The following is a 9,010-nucleotide window of genomic DNA, read 5'->3' as shown; positions in this document are numbered from 1 at the left end:
CTTTGAGGACAGCAAGACAAGTTCATTTACCATCATCTATCATGACTGAATGAGCAGGAGAACTCAGGAAATATCAATGATAGAAACTGCTGCCAATAACTCTGTTGATCACCCTTACAAAAAATAACTGCAGTAACGCTGCAGCACAACAGCAGTATATAGAAGTATAACTGCAGTAAACTGAAGTAAAGCTGCAGCACAACAGCAGTATATAGAAGTATAACTGCAGTAAAATTAAGTACAATTGCAAAACTGCAATACAATGAAGTATGAACAGTTCTAATACAGTACAATATAGTTCAACAGCAGTATAAGTTGCAGTAAACTGCTGTAAAAACAAGTAAACTTCATCTTTACTGCACTTGTGCTGCTGTAGTCTAATATACCAATGCTGTGGTAAGAACTGTACTGCACTTGTGGGGTTTGCCCTTCAACATCTACCAACAATATTTTGTACTTATTTCAGGGATGTTTTTTAGGATTCAAGTAATTTTCTAATTAGAACTTTAAGAGTTTATTTGCAGAAACGAATAATAAAAAATAACTGCAGTGAACTGAACAGTACAACAGCAGTAGCCTATATGGATAACTGTGACATATTCAATACAACTGCAGAATTGCAGTATAATGAGGTATAAACACAGTAAAATCTGCAGTACAACTGAAGGAACATTAAATAAACTGAGGGGCAGTATAGTGCTATGTTATATAATTTACTGCACTTAAGTACAGAAGCATTTAAAGTGCACTTTAGTTTTGTGACGTCTTGCAGTATTGTAGATGTGTTTCTGTAGTTAGTTACACTGCAATACAATACAGCTGAAGTCAGAATTATTCATCCCCTTTGAATTGTTTTTCTACTTTTAATTATTTCCCACATGCTGTTTCTCAGATTCAGGAAATGTTGACAGTATGTCTGATAATATTTGTTCTTCTGGAGAAAGTCTTATTTGTTTTATTTCAGCTAGAATAAAACCAGTTTTAATAGTTTAAAACACCATTTTAAGCTCAATATTATTAGCCCCTTTAAGCTATATTTGTTTTCAATAGTCTCCAGAACAAACCATCATTATACAATAACTTGCCTAATTACTCTAACCTGCCTAGTTAACCTAATTACCCTAGTTAAGCCTTTAAATGTCACTTTAAGCTGAATACTAGTGTCTTGAAGAATATCTAGTCTAATATTATTTGCTGTCATCATGATGAAGAGAAAATAAATCAGTTATTAGAGATGAGTTATTAACACTATTATGATTAGAGATGTGTTGGAGAAATCTGCTCTCTGTTAAACAGAAATTGGGGAAAAAATAAACAGGGGGGCTGATAATTCTGACTTTAACTGTATATGCAATGTGCAATTGAACTGAAGTACTGAAACCTCATCTGCAACCCATTGTCTACCGAGCAGGAAAAGTAGGAGCTGTACTTCAGTTGTATTGCAGTAGCAGTACTGTATTATAGTAGATGTAGTACTTCAGTATCATTACAGTAGCAGTACTCCATTATAGTAGTAGTATCACTTCAGTACTATTGCAGCAGTTGTACTGTGGTTGGTTCTATTGTAGTCTTCAGTTGTTTTGCAGTAATACTGCAATATACTTAAATATAAGTATATATACTTGAATATACAGCATTCAACACTGTCATACCCTCTAAGCTACTGATCAAACTCAGAGACCTGGATATCAACACGTCTCTCTGCAACTGGGTTATGGACTTTCTGACTAACAGACCTCAGAATGTTAGATCAGGCCACATCTGCTCCACCACCGTCACACTCAACACTGGTGTACCACAGGGCTGCGTGCTGAGCCCCTTCCTCTACTCTCTCTTTACCATCGACTGTAGGCCTGTGAACAGATCCAACACCATCATCAAATTTGCAGATGACACCACAGTGATTGGTCTAATCAGCAATAATGATGAGACTGCCTACAGGGAGGAGATACAGCATCTGGCCACTTGGTGCACTGACAATAATCTGCTCCTTAACACCAGCAAGACCAAGGAGCTCATTGTGGACTTCAGGAAGGGACGAACAGGCTCGCATGATCCCATCCACATTAATGGGATGGCCATTGAGCCTGTCTCATCCTTCAAGTTCCTGGGGACCCACATCTCAAAGGACCTTTCCTGGACCACCAACACCTCAAGCCTGGTCAAGAAGGCTCATCAGCGCCTATTCTTCTTGAGGCAACTTAAGAAGAACCAGCTTTCATCAGCTGTCTTGGTGAACTTCAACCGCTGCACAATAGAAAGCATCCTGACCAACTGCGTCACAGTCTGGTATGGAAGCTGCTCTGTTGCTGAGCGTAAGGCACTGCAGCGGGTGGTGAAAACTGCCCAACGCATCACAGGGACTACACTGCCAGCCATAGAGGATATCCAGAAGAAACACTGTCTGCGCCGAGCACGCAGTATTCTTAAGGACACCTCTCACCCTGCTCACAGACTGTTCTCTCTCCTGCCTTCCGGCAGGCGCTTCAGGCTCCCCCGGACAAAAACCAGCAGACTGAGGAACAGCTTTTTCCCCAGAGCTGTCTTCCTTTTGAACTCTGCCCCTCACTGACTCGTTTGCCCCCCCAATACACCCCCCACACTCCTCTAACTTATACTCCTCACAATCACTGCACTATTTAACATTTGCACATTTAAAGTTTGAACATATTCATTGCACTGATTCATTTATTGAACTGTACATACCCACTGCACATGGACATTTGTAATTATGTTTATCTATCTGCCACTCCTGATTATTAATAGCATCCTGTACATATATTCATTTATTGTAAATCTGTTCATAGCTAATACAACCTGTATATAATGTTGATAGTACATCCATCTGTAAATATCACCATAGTTTTTCTATAACTGCACTTTATAACTTATACCTGTATCCTGCACTTGCTGCTATTGCACTGCTGGTTAGACCTAAACTGCATTTCGTTGCCTTGTACTTGTACATGTGTAATGACAATAAAGTTGAATCTAATCTAATCTAATCTAATAACTGTTGTTTGTGTCCATAAACTGCACTTTTCAGAAGTTAACTAAGACTGCAGTATTCCTTTAAAAAACTGCAGTAATTATTTGTAAAGGCAGCTGGCATACAGTAGGTGAGAGTTCAAAGTGACTATTACCGTTGCGTCATATACCGCCGCCGTTTGAAATAGGAGTCGCATTGTTTTTAGTGTATGACCGCAGTTTGTGAATGAGCCGCCAGGGGGCGCAAAGGGACGGGATGCGAACGGACAGAAATAGCCCACACAGCAGCCTTAAATATGCTACTGTGCTTGTAAATGAGATTAAACAATAAGTCAAAGCATTATAAGTCCTTTATTAATCATTTAAAGTTTGTTAACACCCTTTATTGTTATTCTAAACTTTTTAAGTGCAAAGAGGACTCTTTTTGAAAAATAGAATTGAAGAAGTTAAAGACAACTGAAATGAAAGCACAAACATTCAGTACAAATATTCTAAGTATGCCTAAATAAAAAAATAAAGCAGTCTTTTAGCCTAAATGTAAAGAGATGTTCATGTGGTACATGTGGTGAAACACTAAGAAACGGTCAGGCGCATGGTCTAAAGCAGTGGCGCAATTCCCGGGGGGGACAGGGGGGACATGTCCCACCCACTTTTTTTTTAGATATAACGTTAGCACAGGCCCGGATTGGATAATCGGGAGGACCGGGAGAATTCCCGGTGGGCCGGTCCGTGTTTTGGCCGCGAGGGCTGGGTCCCTAGCTGCTCGCACTCTCAGCCGTCGCACTTTTTTCATTCATTAATTTATTATTTGACCATAGCCTCACTCTTTTTACTCATTATTTGGCCGCAGATTCACTCTTATTTTTTATTTTCTCGCAGCCCCGTGAGCAGAATCCAGCCTGCAGGTTAATGATGATGCACCATAATTCGACCCCAAACAGCGGCACCTTAGTGAAAATAAGAATTTGAATAATTAATATTAATGAATATTACACCTGCTCAATGAAAATCAGATGATTCAGTGCATCAAGAAATCTGACATAACTTGATTTAAGCATAAGTTTTTCCTCTATACGTAACAGCTACACGTGGTCCAGTGGTTTTGTCCAGCACCACGAGAACATGAGGACGCGGCGAAAAGTTGGACAATGATCACAAGACTCCTACCGTGTAAGTACAGTTTGTATTCGTTTAATAACATTATTGAGTTTTACACGAAGGAACTGAAATAAATGATGCACATTGCCAGTAGCGATGTGGAGTTGCTTTGATTAGGCTAAAATTAGCCGTTATGCTAAAATTAAGTCGCGTTTAAGCAATATGTCATGTTATTACAGGAATCTGGCGCAGTTTATCAGGGGTTCCCTACACTGGTCCTCGAAGACAGCTGGCCAACATGTTTTCCAGCATCTCTGCCCATCATCCACCTGCTGTGTGTTCAGTCAGAGCTGAAAATGACCATTTCAGGTGAGTTTGGAGTGGAATGGTGTATAAATAAAACAATTTAATAATGATAATAATGCACGAATTTGTTAGAAAATCTAACAAAAAGCTATATAGTATCATTCTATTGTAGATATGTCTCCAGCATTTATTACCACACCAGTATTAATGATTTAGTTTAGCCTACATTAATAGGCTGTCATTAACAATAAGAGCAAAACTTATGAGCATGTATATAAAAAAGTTATTTACTTAATATTTTACACTAACATAAAATGGTAAATATATGCATGTAGGTGTTATTAGCTCATGTGGAGATTTAACAGGTAAAGTCTAACCACTTTTTTTGTAACTGCTCCTGTAAAACAGTTTTTGTACTGTAATTTAAACTGCATTAAGGTTCAAATTTGTCTTGCAGGGTGAATAACAGTCAGTCATCTGTCAGACAGAATTCAATACTCTTTCTCCAGGCCAACTGTAAGAATCATATAAGGCTTTGCATTTATTTATTTGCTGTTCATTAAATATGTTCATTATTACCTTTCTCACTGTTTTGTTTGTCTGTAGAATTGTCTCCAGTGCAAATGATCCTTTGTCATCCCACTCCCTGAGGACACTCCAGAGTAGGTGAGAAACTTGTTGAATGCTTAAAAGTGTATTTAGGTGTATAATGTGTCTGAGTTCACATTTGCAAACCTAGAGCTAGTTTTTATACCTGTGGTGAGTATTGTGATCTTATTACTGCGTATCCTGATAAACGCTTTAGTAAATAATTGCAACTAGAAACGTTAACGTCATCATAAGCCTGATGTTAGCTATTGCTCTGTTACAGTAATTGTCATTGTGGACTCCAGCAGGTCTACATGTTCTGTTAAGAGACTGGATTCTGAGAGCGAGATCCTGTCAAGTGTTCATCAAAGCTGAAGAGAAGAACTGCATCTGTGTAAGTTTGAAATGTGAAAGAATGTGTGTCTCTGTCTGTCTGGATCGCTCTGACTGTGATTTTGGTGTCACATTTAGGTTCAGCAACTGTCCGGAGTTGGTGGATGTTCTGTCCGAGCCTGATTAAAAGATTGATAAACAGGTACATATTTATCTTGCATTGTTTGTGTTTATTTCTGCACAATATTTCAGGAAAATCTGTTTTACTACCCCAACAATTAACCCCGTATGTTATATTATTTAAACTATAGATTTCATCTGTTATTCATCATTGTACGTCTCCTTATAGACATGTCTAATGTTCAGATGTTTTAAAATGTTTGTACAGACTCAGGCTGTCAAGCAGACTAAAAATATTAAATTATAATTTTAGTATAAGCCATGAATGACAGTCTTTGCTTGTCACAAAACTGTAGATATGGGCAGTTGTAAAATGATGAGTAGTAGGGAATGTGTATGTATTGACATTAGATACTGCTCGGCGCATTGCTGTTTATTCACAAAACATGACAGTAATTCTTGATATATTGTACGTTTTTAGTTGTAGGATAATACAGAATCATATTCTCCTCCCTCAGATGCTGTGAAGTGAGTCCAGATGCTACAGACACAGAAAAAGATGCCGCAATGGAGGAACACAGCAAGCACCTTCCAGGAAGAGCTGAAGAATATTAGAAATAAAGACTCTAAAATAACATTTCACTTGTGTTGTCCATATTTCTGTGTTGTTGCTTTGTTTATTCTTATTAGATGTGTCTGTTTAACAGTGATGTACATCTGTTACTATATGCACAATAAATAATTTGCTTAATCGTAACACTATTGCATCCTTACATAATGTATTAATTATGATTTACACGTGATTACAATGCTATAAAGACGTTCAGGTATAACTGGTCTGAAATTGGACCTGATTGCATTTCACAGCTTTAAATAATAAGTTAGATTGTTTTATATGTATAATTAGGCTATTAAAACACTTATTATAAAAAATTAACACGTTTTAAAAACAACCAGAAAACGTCCAGAACATGACATATTTCGACGTGCAGGGACCGTGTAGAAAAGACGTGCGATTCACGGCCAGAAGACGTAAAAGACGTCGGTTGGATTTTCATTTTGGCACTACTTTTCAACCAGGACGCAACGTGGCGGAGCGACGTCTTTTCAACGGTAATCGGACGTCCAAATGTTTGCTGGGATGTTTTTATAAATGTCTTTACACACAATTATTATATGCTATAGCCTATAGCCTACTTTAAATAAGTCAAATATATGCGATTGTTGACTCATCACCGGTCGCAGATGCGCGTCTGTTTATAGCTTCTGTAATAAAAGACCTACATTTGACCAGCATTTTAGCAAAGCCTATATTAATATACTGATATTCCTGTGCCAGTTTGACACTGTAAATTAAACTGAGGAGAGTTTAACTACTTCACAACACTCCGTGACCTGAACTCAGCACGAGGGCGAAGGAGAAAAGTGCAGCGCTGAGGTAAAATCATATTCTCAAGTCATAATCTTTAAAATAATGACTTGTATTAAACATGTTGATAAAGGGACTGGGATATAGAAATTACAGCGGTGCGTTAAAATGCTTATTTTCTGTGGAGCGATTGATTTGAGTTAGTAGGCCTGCTTTATTAAAATAAGCTTAAAATAATAACAGCCTATGCTGGTTATTAAAAAGGATTCAGTGTTTTCGTTTTGTAATCTAAATTTGTAATTTAAGTGTAAAATACTCAGGGCAGGCCTTTTATTCCTTTTATTTAGTTTATTCTGTTTTTCTATACAATCCTGAAAGATATTGTATAGAGTTGACATCTCATTGACATCTCATTAAGGCGGTGATGCGGTTATCGTCACACCCCTAAATAGAATATAAGCCCATCCTAAATGTTAACTGATTTCCACAGTTATAGCTTATTTAATTATTTAAACAAATCCTGACACTAAGTCTTGGCCTTTTTGTTTAAGAAGCAAGTCTTGAATAACTCACCTCAAATGTTTTGTTGTTCTTGTTGATACCTGAACAAAAATACACTAAACAGGCCTATAAAGATGATACCAAACCAAATTTGTTTAAAAAATGATTTTTCCAACAAAAAAAAAGGGTTTTTATAAAGTCTGTCTGACTCGCTGCTTTTCTTCAGCATATTCCCGTACCTTATAACACGTCCTTATAGCGATTTAAAAAACAGAACTCAAGCAGGCCTAATATTTAAATTACATAAAAAGTAGCCTTGACTACCTGTACGAGTACCTTTGAAAGGGAGGGAAGGCTACAATGTGAGTGGAAGAGGATCTCACTTTTCACTTATGTTTGCAAGTCTATATATATTTTATTTTTAGGCATTTAATATAAACATTTTAAGAATTAATGATTTAGGGAGATACATTGTCCCAATAAAATAATATAAAAATAATTGAGCAAGCTGAGGTAGTGTGAAATCCTGAAGACCCTGGATATATAGCCCGCTCCCACCACTGATAGTGATAGTGGCATTCTTTAAAGATCAGTCACCTTTCCCCGCGCCCCGCGTCCCCCACCCGCCGCACACTCCAATATCTAATATCCAAATTTGTTCTTTTACTCTTAAAAACAATTAAATAAACTCTTCCCGTTATTTCCCAAAAATTATATTCTTTCATTTGTTCTCATTTTATAAATACTCTGTATATGTTATGACAAAATGTCAAATAAAATTGAAATGTAGGCTTTTCTGCACACAATTACCCAACATTGCTGCACATTTCTACAACTATAACCAACATTCCACTACTACAGTATTACCATCACTCAGATTTGGTCCCCCTCACCTCTCAGACCAGAATTGCACCCTTGGTCTAAAGAGCTTAAGTTGAATGCTGCTTCATAAAATAATTTTGCCTCAGGACATATCTCGCAGGTTTATTTTTAATAGATTTCAGTAAATTTTTTTGTTTCAAAACATCAATGTTCTCTTTAAAGTTCTCTTTAAAGTATAACTGTTGTTTTGTTTTTTTACTTAATGGCCCAGTATGTTTTGTATTTTAATTTCAATTTCAGTCACCTTGCATATGCATTTGAAATATAATGCGCACATAACCGCGGAAAGAAGAAAAAACTGTCAAAGGTTAGAGCTAATTCATCAAAATTAGCTATATTAAAATACAGCATGTAAGTTAATACAGGCAGAGTGTGAACAAACTCAAGGTAAGGCTTAGATATGTGCTTGCCTTTTAATGCATTTAAAAAGATTTGCGGCCTTTTTATAGGCTACAGGCTACTATGGTGTATAATGTTTCTTTTATTATTTTTTATTTTGTATGGTAAAGAACAATGCACTGTATGTTATTAATGTAAACTTAGGTTAAAATTTACCATTGATAAACGTAACCTACCTCAAGCAGATCACTTAAAGTATAATAAAATAATGTTAACGTCAATGTTCTTCTTTAAAGTAAAATTGTTGTTTTGTTTTTTTACTTAATGGATCAGTATGTTTTGTATTTTAATTTTAATTTCAGTCACCTTACATATGCGTGTGAAATATAGGCTAATGCGCGCATAACCGCGAAAAAAAGAAGAAAAAGCTGTCAAAGGTTTGGCCAGTGTGTTTTTTGTCTAATAAATGATAGTTTTTTTTAACTT

General features: G+C 36.7%; 1 long non-coding RNA gene across 3 annotated transcripts; it reads left to right on the top strand.

The window, feature by feature from the left end:
- The first annotated feature begins 4,086 nt into the window (after window positions 1–4,086).
- On the top strand, window positions 4,087–6,070 carry LOC130221598 (uncharacterized). Of its 3 annotated transcripts, none has more exons than XR_008836297.1 (7): window positions 4,087–4,158; window positions 4,326–4,455; window positions 4,850–4,908; window positions 4,999–5,058; window positions 5,289–5,374; window positions 5,452–5,515; window positions 5,952–6,070. It is a non-coding gene; the product is annotated as an uncharacterized LOC130221598 (long non-coding RNA). The 3 variants fall into 3 exon arrangements; XR_008836295.1 differs by having other exon boundaries at window positions 5,286–5,374; XR_008836296.1 differs by having other exon boundaries at window positions 5,264–5,374.
- The last annotated feature ends 2,940 nt before the right edge of the window (window positions 6,071–9,010 follow it).

Source organism: Danio aesculapii, chromosome 3 (assembly GCF_903798145.1).
Source record: "Danio aesculapii chromosome 3, fDanAes4.1, whole genome shotgun sequence".
NCBI lineage: Eukaryota > Metazoa > Chordata > Actinopteri > Cypriniformes > Danionidae > Danio > Danio aesculapii.
This window is presented reverse-complemented; position numbering and strand designations above follow the sequence as displayed.